The following is a 14,801-nucleotide window of genomic DNA, read 5'->3' as shown; positions in this document are numbered from 1 at the left end:
AGATTCAATTTGTAAATCATCAGCATCACTTTTTGAAGCAAAGGCTAGATTCTTATCTTTCTTTTCATTCCTTCTGTTCAAACCAATTTCATAGGTCTGAAGTGATCCTATGAGTTCATCTAAATTTAGGCTTGAGAGATCATGAGCCTCCTCAATGGCTGTCACCTTCATATCAAATCTTTTAGGCAAAGATCTGAGTATTTTTCCAACTAGCTCCTCATCTGAGATAGGTTTTCCAAGTGCATCAAACGAATTTGCAAAGTCAAGCACATTCATCTGAAAGTCATGAATGGTTTCTTCCTCCTTCATTCTGAGATTCTCAAAATTGGTTTTGAGCATCTGAAGCTTAGACAGCTTAACTTTTGATGTTCCTTCATGAGCTTTTCTCAGAATTTCCCAGGCATGCTTAGCAGTAATACATCTCTTAACAAGCCTGAACATGTTAGCATCCACACCATTGAAAATAGCATACAAGGCTTTGGAGTTGCCAAGTGCCAGATCATCCTCATCTTTTGTCCATTCATCATGTGGCTTTTTAACATCAGTTTTATTGCCATCTTTGTCAAGAACCATTGGTGGTTCCCATCCACGTAACACAGCCTTCCATGTCCTGCTGTCAATTGATTTTATGAAAGCCTCCATTTTAGATTTCCAATAATCATAGTTCTCAGGACCTGTCAGTAAGGGGGGTTTAGACACAGACCCTCCTTCTTTATCCATTGTACCAGAAAGTACTCTCCCTGGAGCTCACCCAAAATAACAGAACAGGGTGCCTGCTCTGATGCCAATTGAAATTCTGGTATCACTAGAATGATGTTGCCTAAGATGTCCCAACAACTATTTTATGATTAACGTTGTTTCTATTGTTGGCACATCTTATATAACATATAAAAAAACTGACAGAGAATAAATAAATAACACAAGTAATTGTTAACCCAGTTCAGCCAACTGCCTACTCTGGGGGATACCAATCCAGGAAGGAAATCCACTAATAGCTCTAGTTACTAAGACCTCCAGCAAACCCTAGGATTTACGCCTTACACTAAGACCTCCAGCAAACCCTTGGTTTACGCCTTATAACCTCGACACTACTCATGCAACTTCTGCCTAGGAACTCCTAGACATGAGATCCCATCTCACTTCCACTCACACAACACAACCTGTGTTGATTATACAATGTTAGGAAAGATGTGGTGACAACTTGTCAAGACAACACTTCACTTTTGCTTAAAAGCTTCAAGTGAATCACACATGGTAAACTCCGTACTTCAAAGCTTAGGAGCAACCTTAAACTAATAAACTTACTTCTTAACTCGTGTTATAGAATCCACAAGCAAGAATTACAATCAAATAATAAAGGACTCAACAAAGACTTAACAAAGACTCAACAAAGACTCAATATGTGTAACTAATATTTTTCAATGAGATACTTAGTCTTGAGCTTGGTCTTCGTATATATAATGATTAGGCACGCTCCTCTTTCTTCACAAATGCTCAGACGCTCCTTGGGAATTATAAAGGATGATTTGATACTTTTTCAATCTTCATTAAGGATATATCAAGACTTTCCAAAAATGTTTAAAGGACTTTTTATGACAGGATAAGTCATCCAGCTATTTCATTAACTTTGTCTTATCCTTAAAACTCCTGATCAGATCAAATCTCCATTGAGCGTGCTCTTTAAGTGGATTTCCAAAAATAGCAGATGCTCTCATAAATGCGCGAGATTTCCTTGAATAAATATGATGTTGTAACATGTTTTCCAACATCTTGTTAGTATATTTGTTTTAGAAAAATTAAGCCAATTCAAATATCCAACAAAAAGCAAAGAAGTGTTTTAGCACAAACACTTGGGTTAAATTTAGAAACACATTTTTTTTCTTTCGGCTCAAAAGGGGTTAACTAAGGAATAAACATGCAAGGGTGGCTTCAAGGGCTCTCAAGGTACAAAGAAATTGCCTCGTGTGTAAGACATAGTCATTAATCAATTAAGAGAACAAAAGCAAGTTCTAGAGAATTGGCTAAGTTGCGGAACTCTCATGTACAAGAAAAAAAAAAGAGTGTATGGGCTCAAAATCTCACGGCTAGGCCGGATTTGTGAGCGGTCAATGTTTGAGAGATTCCCTAAAACTTTCTTAACATGCAAACATGCAACAAACATAGCCAATTAAGAACTTCACATGTCAATATCATTCAATTAATCTATCAAAGTTGTACCTAAGAGCAATGACCAAATCTATTCAACTAGTTCCAAGTTTTCATTTAGGCCAAGACATTCAATTAAGACAACAAACAAGCAAGTAAGAAGTCGTAACAACAACAAGTACCAAGCACTTATTCCAATAAAACGGTAAAAGCTAGAGATGAGAAAAACCGTAAACCATGGGTTGCCTCCCACGAAGCGCTTCTTTGACGTCATTAGCTTGACGAATCTTCAATCCGAGTTAGGGAGGATATTTGAGATTGTTTTCAACCCGGCTCCTCTTTTGTTCATTCTTCAAGGGAGCCACATTATGATCAACAAGCAACATGTCCACCATTACCGGACGAGTATTGAGTTTCTTCCTTTTGTTTTTCCACTTCTTCTTTTTCTTCTTGGGTGCTCTTTTTGGGACTTTTGTTTTCTCTACACCCTCGTTCTTCTCTTGAGTAACATGAACCACATTTGCAAGAAGGCTCTCGGAAATAGAATTCACCATATAGGGTTCAAGAGCATGCATTAACTCTTGCTCCCCCAAATCATCTAAAGAAGGTGTGACCAATTCTTGAGAGTGGACAACCAGATTAAGATTTTCTTCCTTCTTCATCATATGAAAGTAAAAGATAGGAATTGTACCATTCAACCCATCCACTACGGCATCATAATCCTTTTTCAACTCTTTCATGAAGTCTTCTTCTTCCAAGGAAGTGAGCAAATTACTAATAATGACCGGTTGCTTATAGTCTTCACCCAAAAACACATACTTCCAATGAGGAGGAAGTTCTTGTAAGATCGGAGGACTTGGCTTAAACTCTTTTGATCCTTCCTCTTCTTGACACTCTTCCATTTGTTGAAGAAAAATGTCAATCTCACGCTCCCACTCTTCTTCAAGCACATCTTTTACCACTTCTTCAAGCACTTCGACTTTGAAGCATTCCGGAATCTTACCATGGAACTTGGAGGCTTCAAACACTTTAAAACACACTTGTTCATCATCAAGCCTAAACATAAGCTCTCCTAATTCCACATCAATTAATGCTCTTCCGGTAGCTAAAAATTGTCTTCCCAACAAGAGCGGGACTTCGGCATCCTCTTTCATATCAAGAATCACGAAATCCGCCGGAAACACAAAGTCGGCACACCTAACCAAAACATCTTGAAGAACACCGTAGGGATAAGTGATTGACCTATCGGCAAGAGAAAGTTGCATCCTAGTAGGCTTTGCCACGGCACCCGGTATGTGTTTCATCATAAACAATGGCATCAAATTAATACCTGCACCCAAGTCGCACAAAGCCTTTCCAATGTGAAGATTACCAATAGAACAAGGATTGTAAAGCTTCCCGGATCCTTTTGCTTTTGTGGAAGCTTTCTTTGAAGGATAGCGCTACATTCCTCATTCAAGTTTACCGTGTATTCTTCAAGTGACTTCCTTTTCTTAGCAAGGAGCTCCTTCATAAACCTTTTGTATTCCAGCATCTTCTCAAGTGCTTCTACAAATGGCATGGTCATTTCAAGCTTATTGAGTATTTTTATGAATTTACGAAACTCCATGTCTTGACCCTTGACCTTCATCCTTCTTGGATAAGGAATATGAGCATAAGGTGAAGGATTTTTAGACTTTGAGGCATTCACAAGAGATTGTTTCCCTTTCTTGGTACTAGACTTTTTCTCCACCTCCTTCTCTTTTTCGACTTCTCCCTCACTCTCATTTTCAACTAATTCTTCCATCTCACCATCAATGTCATTTTTTTCTCCACACTCTTTTGAATTTTCAACTACAACATCTCCTTCATTCTTTTCAACTTCTCCCTCACTCTCACTAGACACTTTCTTTTTCAAGATACTCTCCTTTACAACCGGTGATGGCACTTCCCTACTCCTCAAACTAATGACATGACAAGTTTCATTCTTAGGGTTGTCTGTGGTGTTGCCACCAAAACCACTTTGATTTTGTAGAGAAGAGACTTGTTTTGAGAGTTGACACATTTGATTTTCGAGAGTTTTGTTGAATGCTTGTTGACTCTTATTTGAAGTAGCAATTGCCTCGAAATTCCCTTGAGTCATCTTCATGAAACTAGTGAGAGTTTCCTCCATTTCGGATGGTTTCGGAGGAGGAGGATTTGAATTGTAGCCTTGACCTTGATTAGAGTTGCTCCCCCAACCATTTGGATATGGTTTTCGAAAATTTGCCAAGTATTTAGCTTCTTCCGAGCCTTCCGGGAAACAACCCCCATTTGCATGCCCTTGTTGGCAAAAGTCACATCTAAGCTCTTGAACCTCTTTGACTTGTTGTTGCGGATCAAATCGCTTCATAAAAGCCTCCATTTGGTTGGAGAGAAGCTTAGTTTGAGCAAGGACCGCATCTTGAGTATCAAGTTCAAGCAATCCACCTTTTTTCTTGGCTCCACGGTCATTTTGCACACGGTATTCGTTATGAGCCATAGTCTCAATGAGCTCCTTAGCTTCCATCTCATTCTTATTCTTCAAGGAACCACCCGCCGATGCATCCAAAAGCATGCGGGTTTGAGGTCTAAGCCCTTGGGTGAAGTATTGCATTTGGGCAAGATTATCTAGCCCATGGTCGGGACACTTTTTCAAGCTAAGCTTAAATCTCTCCCATGCATCATGAAGTGATTTATTATCACTTTGCTCAAAGTTTTGTATTTCCTTCCGCCTTTCTACAAATTTGTGTAACGGGAAAAATCTAGCTTTGAACAATTGTTCCACTTCACCCCATGTGTTGATTGTACCCGGAGGAATGGTATCGAGCCAATCTTTGGCTCTTCCGGTAAGAGAATGCTTGAAAAGACGAAGTCGCTTGTTCGATTCACTAACTCACGGTGGATCCGTATAATCACATGCTTCATAGAAATGGGCTAGATGTAGATTTGGACATTGGGATTCCGCACCGGAGTATTGATCCTCCTTCAACGCACTCAAGACGGTGTTCTTGATATCAAAAGCTACCGGGTTTGCCGGTTGAAAGCCCAAATTGGCCGTCTCACCATTGTTCCGCTGACCGTAATCACCTAGTGTTCTTCTTGGTGGAGGCGGAGGAGGTACTACATGCTCTTCCTCCATTTCAATTAGTTCTTCTTCCGGGAAGAATGAGCTAGATGAAACTTCCTCTTCACTTAATTCTTGTTCAAAGTGTGCTTGGCTAGCGGCTTCTTTCGCTAGCTTTGTTGCTTTTCTATTTGCCTTTGCGGTCTTCTCAATTTCCGGATCGAATAGTAGTTCTTCCGGTGCTTTACCTCGCATAAACAAAAACAACAAAATACCTCAATAGTATTGCTCAAAACAAAAATTAAAGACTAACACTAATTTTTTTTTGGTTTTTCAATAACAAAAGTAAAAACAAAAGTCCAATTGCCTTGTTGAAATTATCAACAATCCCCGGCAACGGCGCCAAAAACTTGATGACAATTCCGCAAGTGCACGAATAATCGCAAGTAGTAAAAATATCGATCCTCAGGGATTGTGTAATTTTAACAATAACGAATTGGACTAAACTTAAAATAATAAATTGTAACGGACATTGGGGGGAGTTTTTAAGATCAAATATCGCAAAAACGAGTAAAAAACGCGTAGAACTTTTTGTAAGGAAAAACGGATTGGTCTAACGTCGGATCCTTCACTTCTCACAAAGTCGTGCAACTTATTGTATGTAACGAATCATTCAATTATCTTAAGATAGGATTAGCAAAGTAATTGATTCCAATCTCTTGGATAATCAATCCTCTCAATTAATCACAAATCCCTAATCTCTTAGTAAGATTGGTGGTAGTTAATTGAGGTTTTCAACACCTAATCCCTAAAATCATGATAAACAATTTCATATCTCTAAGCCACTATTTATCATTCAATTGTTCTTATTTTCAACTATCAATTCCTATCATCATAGTAAAATCAATAGCTAAATTCATCACATAAAAGGCCAAAATATGTAAAGCATTAAGATCAAAGACAATTGATTAAGATTCATATCATAATTCATTACATACGAGTAAATTGCACTACAATGGATACATGAAATCACCTAGAAAGACCAACCCGAGAAGTGTTTAGTTACACATGATAGCAAGGAAAATAAATCCAAGACAAGAATTAAGATCCATGAAGAATCTTCCTTCAAAATCCTTGAGAAAAATCAGATCCAGAGCTTCTATAGTGCTTTTCCTTCCAAAATTCCGAACCTGGTGCAAGAAAATGAGCTTCCTTTATATAGATACAGCAAATCCGCGCCAGGCTCCGCTGCTCGCGCCAGGCGCCGCTGCCCGCGCCAGGCGCCGCCTTCTGCACCACTTTTCTTCAGTTTTTCAAACAGACCGGCGCCAGGCGCCACACACCCGCGCCAGGCGCGGCCGTCCGCGGCGAATTCCCATTCTTCACAAATTTCCGGCGCCATGCATCCCGCGCCAGGCGCGGCTTCCTGCTTCAATTTTCCAACTTTCTCTAGATTTTTTCCAAACCAAGTAATCTCATATCCTTATGCAATTTCTTTTATTCTAAGCTCAAAAACTAGACTTTTCTTGTTAAAATTCCATTAAAAATGGATACTAATGTGCGTAATAACGAGAGTTATCAATTTGCAAACAACTTTTAATAAGATTGGCATCTTCTACGATCTTTTGAATAAATTCATGTTCATACCTGCAAATTCATGTACATAACAATCAAATTTCTTCACAAGAACAAGCTTTGATATAGCTTTCACATAGAATAGAAAACCTGCACTCAAACTAGGAGCAAAACTTAAACAACAAAGTGAACATAAAGAATATTAAAACGCTTTTGGTTTGAAAACATAGAATATTTATCAATATTCACTACAAGAAAAAAGGAATTTAGCGATGGTCAATTAGCGGCAATTGACCTGGAACCGCAGCCGCTTCTACATATACTGACTGTTAGTTACCCGCCGCTGCTGTACATGTAATAGTGGCGTATGACTTATAGGTAATGCCGGCGGATAGAACCGCCGCTGCTTGCTCATCAGAAATTTAGGAAAAAATAGAACCTTTTATTACTTTCCCCTTAATTTTTTTTCTTCACTTTTTCCCTCATCATGTTAAACTCTCAAAAGAACACTCTTTCTCCATAGCTGCCGTTCCGATCGTCGCCACCTCTCTTCCTCTCTCTCGGTGTTTCCGATTCAGGTTCGTTCACAATTCGGTGTTTCCGATTCAGGTTCGTTCACAATTCGGTGTTTCCGATTCATGTTCTTTTTCACCGCATCACGTTTCGATTCACGTTTCCTTCAAGCTTTAGATTCACGATTCACGATTCACATTTTCACCACAGCTCTGATTTCACCTTCAAGCTGCAGATTCATTCTTCCTCATCAACCTTCAAGCTTCAGATTCATTCTCTGATTTCACCTTCGTTCACCCTTCTCCTCAAATTCGTTCAACCTTCAGCTTCAATCTTCATAATTCAGGTTCATTTGATTAAATTTGGTAATTAGGTTCACTTAGTTTAATATGATTTTGAAATCTGGTAATTAGGTTTTTGAAATTTCAATGTTGTTCAAATAGGTTTTTGAAACCCTATTTTAGTTCTATTATAGTGATATCTTGCCTATTAGAATGCTTAATTTGTGGTTAATTGGTTAATAGTATAATCATAGTTCACACACAAACATTTAAAATGTTATCAAATTTTGGACTTAACAAATTAAGGCCACAAGTTTTGACTAATATTTTCACTAGGAGGTCTTTGATGTTAATAATTTCTTATATTCATTGGATAATTCATAGCAATATGATAAATACAATTTCTAATACAATGTGTAATCCCTTCTAGAACCGTCGCTCATTTAGACGTATTCAATTTTTAATACAATTTCTTTGGACTATTTTAGGTTAAGATATTATTGGAGAATGGATTGATTTGTCTAGTGCATATATGCTTTGGTTAGGGCAATTGAGAGCAAATCTCTTGAGGTTGATCAGCAGTGACTATATGTTTTACTTTTGCTAAAATTCTTAATGGTATACCCTTTTACAATTAGTATCTTCTTATGATTTTTACGAGTTCTTGGTGAATTTGATGATGCATTTGACACTGACAGTTTAAATTTTAGGCTTTGCATCTGCCTTATCATGTTTAAGCATTAACTGAATTTGGTCACCTGCTAATTTTTGGGGCTATTCTAGTTTCTAATCATGTCATTGTCTAGATATTCATTGATTGTATTATGCTCTACGTTGAGTCACAAGCAGTTCTTTGTACATTTGCATTGGCCCTTTGGTTGTGCTAATTAGTATTAATATGGTACTGAGTAATGACTCTAATGAACCTGACTGCAAGTTTCATATAGGTTTTCTTTCTATTTGAGATTTTGAGTTATATGATTATGATCTGTCCTTTCCATTGTGATTGTAGAACAGTCGTCTTAGCTTCAATACATAATATACTTTATAATTTAACTGGATGTAATGCATTTTCTGTATTGCATTGAGCTCTGTATGAGTTTTTTTTATGAGTATACTTTGAAACAAGACATTGAATTCTTCGACACCGAAGTTCGGACTTCTGATGTTGTTTTTGCAATCAACACTAATGTTGTCATGGTCCAAGATGCCATTAGTGAGAAGGTTAGATGAATGAACAAGTATTGATTTTTTTTTTTCTCTTTTGTCAAAGTGTGTTAGATTGGAAATTTGGAATTGGACTAGTGTTGAGTTCACTCATTGGAGAAGCACGTAGCATGATTAGTTCACATAGTTCAAACATGAATTGATTTTGTTGTTGTTTATTCTCCATTCACTAGTTCGCAGTTCTTGCTTTGCTACGATATGATTTTCCGTTCTATTCTATGAATTTGACTGTATTCTTTGAATCTAGGTTGGGTGAAAAGGGAGAAATAAGAAAATGTTTTTCCACATTGTGCTGGAGTGAAACATGCAATTGCATCCACGCTACTTTGGTCGTAATCTTCGCGATAATCTTGTTTCCAAGCTAATGAAAGATGTGGAAGGCACTTGCAGGTCATTCATTCATTCACCTTAAGATCATTCACTACAAGAAAAATAGCATATAGTGGCGGGCAAACTGGGGCGGGTGGTCTACAAACCGCCACCCCTAGCCATTTAAACCAGCTGTGGCACAGATTAAATCCTCATCTTTGTTTTTCACGATTTCCCTTGAAACGAAACATAGTTCCTCTTCGCTGCCATAATTCTTCTTCGCACTAGCTCTTCTTCTTCGCCCTTGTTCTTCTTCGTCGTAGCTTCTGCCACAGCAGTTCCTCTCGTCACTGCCATATCTCTTCCTCAACGAAGGTTTCACAGCTCTCTTTTCCTCTCTCTCTCCCTCTCTCTCTCTCCCTGTGTCTTCAATTTTTAATTATGTTAATTTTTGTCTTCAATTTATGGAATCTTCTCTTGTTAATTTCTGGATTCTTCTCTTGTTTGATTTTGAGTTTATGTGTTCAATTTCCATATTCTTCAATTTAGGGTTTTTGAGTTTAGTGGTATTGTTCAATTTGTGTTCAATTTGTATCCATTAATCTAGGTTTTTGAGTTTAGTGGTATTGTTCAATTTTATTATCCTTTGCCTTAGTTTGCAGTTTATATAGATCTAGGTATGTTTGTGCCTGCTTTACTGTTAATTGTGATTTCAACAAGTTTTATTATCATTGTGTGTTTTAATTTCTCTAATTTATACAGGGCAGCAATACTCTATTTCCGCTTCTCATAAACCCAGAGTGTTGTCTCAAAGTTTCGATACCAAGGAAGTGTCAACTTGGTAGGAAGTGGCAACTTGGTCTTGCTGGAGTTCTTCACATAATTGAGGCTCTTACAGGTATACTTAAAAATCATATGTGGTTGTTGGTTTTTCAAAATAGTTATATTGTAATTCCTATAGGTATATTGTTCTCTTTTATCAGATAACAACAGCCTGGAGGAGCTTAACCTTGCTGATAATTCTGTTCCGACTGAACTTTCTGCTCTACAATGTGATTTACCATCTAAAAGTTGCTCACATAACCAGGAAGATAAACTTGATACTATGAAAGTGGATGATAATCAAGAGGCCTTTTGCTCTCTAAATACTTTGGATGAACAACTGGAAGTTGCGTGTTATGGTCATGCAATTAGTTTTGAAATTTCAATTAGTCTTGTGAAGTTTTTGATCTGACATGTTATTTCTTATGAAATATGTTATTGCTAGGTTACTTATGCATATTCATTTGCTAGTTTGCTTATGAAGGGTTTTATCTGACATTGCTAGTTTTCTTAAACACCATCATCAATTAGTGTCTATCTATAGAACATTTAAATATATTCTCATGCTTATTGTTTTTATTGTTTGTTTTGCAGAAATGCCTAGACCAAGGAGTGAATTGATAAACAATGAGGTAAACAATTCAAATCTTCATGATAAATTTCATTTAGAAATTGTTACTGATGGTAGACGTAGGTATTAGAAACATAATTATAACTTGGATGCTTCCTTGCTTGTAATAGTTTTGCTCGTTTCTTAACATATGAATAACCACTACAAGGAAAAGAGAATATAGCGGCACACATATTGAGGCGTGTGATTAGTAACCGCCGCCGCCTTCCCATTAAACCGGCAGTTGGGAAGCCGCCACCGCTTTCCAGATGTACTCCGGCGGTTATGAACCGCCGCTGCATTCTTAATAGAATCTCATTTTTATTTACAAGAGTTCCAATTAATTATTACATTTGTTATTAAGGAAGTAGAAATGTCATAATTAATCTTTGTTATAAGGATTTATGTATGTATAATTATATAATGACTATGCATCTCATCTGCAACCTGTGTAGGAGATGCATGGAGGATGAAGTTGGATGCGTTTGGATCAATATGCATGAAATTCTGAATTCTTAAACTAAATTTGTTAATCGGATGCATTCAGTAATGAACGAGGTATGTGTTAACTGTAGATTTTTTAGATTATGTGACGCTAATTATTTCAATACGAATGTTACATTTACCATGGCCTAGCAATAGTGGTACTGCTGTATCTTGAAAGGTTTAACAAGTAATATCTTATATAATTTTGACATTAAATTTGAAATTTATTTCCCATGGCCTATTTCATTTTTGTTATACTTCCCATTTATATGTTATGGTTATAAGTATGTGCTCTGTCTAACTCTCAATGTTACACATTTTATTTTTCTTATTGTTTTGGTTAATTATAAGTCAGTTTCATGTTTGTTCTCTTAGTGGTTATTTTTCTTATTGTGTCAATGTTAGTTTTTTCTTAGTATTGATCCATGGACTGCAATGTTAATGATCTGTTTTGAACTATGTAGTAGACATCTGTTTTCAATTTCAACATTCGATAAAGGATGTTTTTCATTTCTTCAATTTTAGTATTATTACGTAAGAACCTGAGATTTAAATTAACATTTACTAGGTTCAAATATCTTTGTGTCATTGAGCATATTGAACTCATTTTACCAATTTCTGTTTCTTTATCTGCTTGAAGGGTGGGAGGCTTGGAGTTCACCAATATAATGTAGAACTTATTCTCTTGACATGGTTCAGGCAAAGGCACATGGTGCTAATGTAGTGGAAGTTGCCTATCCTTATTGTTTATCATGGTGAGGTTTCAAAAGTTGTAATTAATTTTTGAGCTTTATGATTATAGTCAAGTTTCTATGATTGTCCTTGATGGTTGTTTCTACTTTATTTAATTGAAGGCCAAATTGTGAAGGTGGTTTACATGATGACGATGTGCACGTATGCGCGGTTGCAAGCGTTAAAGCTTGCTTTGGAATTAGGGGCTGTTTTTTTTATAGAATTGGATTTCAAGGTATACCAACAGTAATTCAAGTGTGAAATTAGATGATCTATATAGTTGATTTTCTATATTGCTTTTGTGTGTTAACTCAAAGCAATTTTGATGTAAACTTATGAGTATTGTTTTCTACATGAATTGTGAGAATCAATTACTTGATATGATGTGTTTAGTAAAATAATGTGTTTAGATTTTGTTATATTGATATTAATGGGAATCAAGAGTGTCAAATACACCATTTAAAAAAAATTGTGGAAAAAAAAAAGCATGTAATTTTTTTTGTAGGAAACAGAAAAAAAAAAAAAAAAAACATTTTTTTTTTTAAAAAATGTAAGTTGCGGCGGTTCAAACCGACGCTATAAGTTCAAGAAACTTTAAAAATAATTACAAATAGCGACGGTTGGAAACTGCAGCAAAAATTAATACAACCGACGCTATCGTTGTTGCGGCGGTTATTCCAACGGTTTATGTCAACCGTCGCTGTATGCCTTAGCGACGCTGCTTGTTGCGTCACTTGTCTAACCGCTGCAGCAATCAATTAGCGACGGAAAAAACCGACGCTAATGCTTTTTTTCAAGGGTCGTCGCTTGCCTTTTTTCTTGTAGTGATTAAAAACATAAAAAAAAATGATTATTATAGAATAATGTAAATAGAAGTCCTTTGAAGTATATTTCATACCCGGTTTTATAAGTTTTTCCGGACAAATTAGACACTTCAAATAAAGCTAACTTCCATTTTAGTACTTTCTCTGAGTTAATTCCATAATTATTTTCATGGCGAGCCATGCCTTCGCCATAACATTTTCTCAAGTGTCTTATGTCTGATGGGTCCACTTTGTAAAAGATTGGCCAAACTATTTGATTCTTCAATTTCATACACTCCATAATCTTGACAAGTTCTTCAAGAGACCACAAGGAGCTTGCATAATTTTCAGATAAAACAATAATCGAAAGCCTTGATGCTTCAATTGCATTTATAAGAGAGGGTGAAATTTGGTCTCCAGTATGCAGTCCTCCATCATCCATGAAGGTCTTGAATCCCGCTTGAGATAAAGCTTGATAAAGAGAACCCGTAAAAGAGTAACGTGTATCCTCTCCTCTAAAACTGAGAAAATTTGCCATTTGGCCATTGTATGTTTCAGACTACCTAGCGTGGTTTTCCATTCTTCAATTGGTTTACTTCTTAAGAAAGATCCCACCTCTTTAATTGTTCTAGGTAACCCTTCACATTCAAAAGCAGCTTCACGTGCCACATTCAATAAGTCGAATGAGGAGGAGTTATCCTCATCATCACGAATGCCTGAATGTTTCATGAACAAACTCCTAGCTTCCTCTCTAGATAAGGGATCAAGTTGAATCTCCCTTTGACATGACATCAATTCACAATCTTGTCGGCAACAAGTGGTTAAAAGAATCTTGCAGGAATTATCATCACAAGGAATGCCTATATCCTCTGGGTCAAATTTTGCTCGAACATCATCAAAAATCACTAGAATTTTACGATTCATACCTTGTATTGTTGACAATATTTTTATGGCTCTTCCAGCTTCACTGTCTTTATCAAATTTCATATTTAATAACTCGGCAATTTCATCTTGCATTGTTCTTATATTTGTATTTTGAGGTACACCTTGACAAATAAAACCTCATGAAAAATCTCTAAATACTTAACTTTGTCGCCCATTGCTTTCACCAATGTTGTTTTACCAGAACCCTCTCTACCATACAATCCAATCGTAGAACAACTTTCATCTTGCAGCGCATCGAAAAGTTGATCGGATGCCTTCTCTCTAGACTTAAAACACACAATATTTCCTGAAGAGAAGTGTTCTAAACTTGGAATTGGAGTTGAAAATGGTTCAAGTAATTTCGTGTTCTGTGCCATTACTTTTTTCACCAATCTTTTAAATTGTTTTCTTGGTATCTCTTGTGCATCCAGATTCTCCAACTGTTGTATGAGTAACTTTGTTTCATTTAGCCACTCAAACACAACATCGCTAACCTTTTCAGTTTTTTTATGAGTTGTTTCGACTTTATCAAGCACAAGATCTCGATTTGTAACCAATCGGTTCATTTCTTTTTTCAAATCAATTCGAAGTAGCAGTAATGCACACCCTAGTACCACTGGAAAAATAATATAGAATAAGTATATGTATATGCATTGCAAAATTTTATATTTAGAAATATGTAAATCAGCATAGTTTTCAACGTGTGTGTGTATATATATATATATATATATATATATATATATATATATATATATATATATATATATATATATACACACAAACCATTAATCTTGATTCGTCTCAATAACATATCAAACGATTTTAGATTTTTATAAAATTTGATATAGATGATCTATACGATATAAACTTTCAATCCAACGGTGGATTTCGTAAAATTTGCATTCGTTAAAGCGTTATTGAGCGGTGTAACACTAATCAAATGTTACACCGGTGTAATACTACTCAAATGTTACACCGGTGTAATTTGATCCCTCATCTGGTGGATTTCATAAAATTTGTATTCGTTAAAGCGTTATTGAGCGGTGTAACACTACTCAAATGTTACACCGGTGTAATTTGATCCATCCTCTATATATATATATATATATATGGCGACATCCAACATGCACAAGTCCTTCAAGTGGTGCATGATGCACAAGTAGTGAATAACATTATAACTAATACAAATTTTATAAAATCCACCGTTGAATTGAAAATTTATATAATATAGACCTTCCACGATTTTGTTTTTAAGAAAATTAAAAATAATTTAGTATGTTATCGAGACCCACCAAAACTAAAGGTATTCA

General features: G+C 36.2%; 1 long non-coding RNA gene and 1 pseudogene across 21 annotated transcripts; one reads left to right on the top strand and one right to left on the bottom strand.

Moving 5' to 3' along the window:
• Nucleotides 1–6,212: 6,212 nt before the first annotated feature.
• LOC123910171 lies at nucleotides 6,213–14,092 on the bottom strand (annotated as a pseudogene).
• Nucleotides 6,876–12,143, top strand: LOC123910179. 21 transcript variants are annotated; one of them, XR_006810148.1, is made up of 10 exons: nucleotides 6,922–7,393; nucleotides 7,533–7,643; nucleotides 8,067–8,196; nucleotides 9,053–9,489; nucleotides 9,877–10,012; nucleotides 10,098–10,282; nucleotides 10,531–10,568; nucleotides 11,002–11,104; nucleotides 11,673–11,787; nucleotides 11,887–12,143. It is a non-coding gene; the product is annotated as an uncharacterized LOC123910179 (long non-coding RNA). The 21 variants fall into 21 exon arrangements; XR_006810144.1 differs by having other exon boundaries at nucleotides 7,508–7,643; XR_006810145.1 differs by having other exon boundaries at nucleotides 6,876–7,393; nucleotides 10,098–10,568.
• Nucleotides 14,093–14,801: the final 709 nt, after the last annotated feature.

The sequence above is a fragment of the Trifolium pratense genome, linkage group LG1, assembly GCF_020283565.1.
Source record: "Trifolium pratense cultivar HEN17-A07 linkage group LG1, ARS_RC_1.1, whole genome shotgun sequence".
In the NCBI taxonomy this organism is placed as follows: domain Eukaryota; kingdom Viridiplantae; phylum Streptophyta; class Magnoliopsida; order Fabales; family Fabaceae; genus Trifolium; species Trifolium pratense.
This window is presented reverse-complemented; position numbering and strand designations above follow the sequence as displayed.